General features: G+C 44.5%; 1 pseudogene; it reads right to left on the reverse strand.

Moving 5' to 3' along the window:
* Nucleotides 1-367: 367 nt before the first annotated feature.
* The window catches only part of LOC114008526 (prothymosin alpha-like), a 4,225-nt pseudogene continuing 3,009 nt past the window's right edge, over nucleotides 368-1,583 (reverse strand).

The following is a 1,583-nucleotide window of genomic DNA, read 5'->3' on the forward strand; positions in this document are numbered from 1 at the left end:
GTAAAGCACATGTAATCTGCTGGTGGCACTGCCCACGGTGGGCAGGCGGGTGGGCCTCTCTACTCAAAGGTGACCACAATTAGATTCTGAGACTAATTTATTTTTAAAGTACTTTTTTTGTTTGTTTAAAGGGCCTTGGAATTTTTGGTTCTTTTTTCCTCCCCTGTTGCAAATTTGCATTGTAGTTTTGGTTGGGTGGTGTAAAGCACATGTAATCTGCTGGTGGCACTGCCCACGGTGGGCAGGCGGGTGGGCCTCTCTACTCAAAGGTGACCACAATTAGATTCTGAGATGGGAAGTAGAGGGTGAATAGGTCACGGTGGCCTTTTTTTTTTTTTTTAAGTTTAACTTTTTCTCTTTTTGCTATCTAGTCATCTTTGTTGGTCTTCTGCTTCTTGGCCTCAACATGGTCGTCCTTGTCATTCTCAGCTGCCCATTTGCCCATAGCTGCCTCAACCTCCTCATCTTTATCCCCATCCTCTGCTTCACTGTTGCCTTCTTCCTCCTGTTCCTCCTACCCGTTTTCTTCCTCTTCTTTGTCTATCTCATAATCAGCTTCCTGTTCTCCATTTTCCTCCTTAGCATTTCCGTTAATGAGGGCATCTCTTCCATTCTCCATCTCCTCCATTCTCCATCTCCTCCATAACTTTCTTCTTCTCCTTTAAATCCTTGGTGGTAATCTCGGAGCTAGTGTTCATGGCTGCATCTGATATGATGGGGCACTACAGTGATCCAATGCAATGCATTACAAAGAAAGCTGTGGTTTGAGTTCTTGAGCTGGTGGCTTGAAAAATCACACTCGGTGTATATGTGTGTGTGCCTATAATCCTAAGACGAGAATAGAGAAGAAATTGTGGCTTCACCATTACCTCTAGTGGGCAATTTATCACTTCCTCAGACTCTCTGGTGAATGAACATGCTCTATGGCAAAACCTTAAAAAAAAGAATGAATTTGCAAACACTTTCTTTCATTCTATTGATTGCCTTTGCATTTATTCAATTTATGTAACCAATAAAAGTAATTTTTGAGAGGTTTCTGCTATAGGGCACGTGTGCTCACCAGACAGACAGAGAGAGATGGAGAGACAAAAAGTGAGAAATCACCCCCCAGGGGGGATGGTCACACCACAATCCCTTCTCCTCCATTCTCCTCTCAGGATCTTGGGCACACACGCACACGCGCCCAGCGTTAGTTTTAAGCCACCCAGTCTGGGATGCGAATCGAGGTCGACTACATGGGAGTCCAGCGACATAGCTATTATGCTAACTGCTGGTCCCATACATTTTATCACAAAAACATCAAAGTAAATTTAAGCTGCATGTGCCACTGTAAATAAGAATGTGTAGAATCCTTGGTGTTTTATGGGCCCTTTGACACAACAATAGGCTCTCCTAGGGCACAAATTAAGGGGAAGCACAACCTAGATCTAAACCAGGAAATGATGGACCCAAAGTGGCCTCCTGAGTTCTCTTCTGTCTCATCTCAAAATCTGGTGAGCTAGGGACCAGCAGTTAGTGTAATGGCTATGTTGCTGGACTGTCACATAGTCGACCGTGGTTCGAGTACTGGACGCAGCGGCTTA

Source organism: Tupaia chinensis, unplaced genomic scaffold (assembly GCF_000334495.1).
Source record: "Tupaia chinensis unplaced genomic scaffold, TupChi_1.0 Scaffold000352_1, whole genome shotgun sequence".
In the NCBI taxonomy this organism is placed as follows: domain Eukaryota; kingdom Metazoa; phylum Chordata; class Mammalia; order Scandentia; family Tupaiidae; genus Tupaia; species Tupaia belangeri.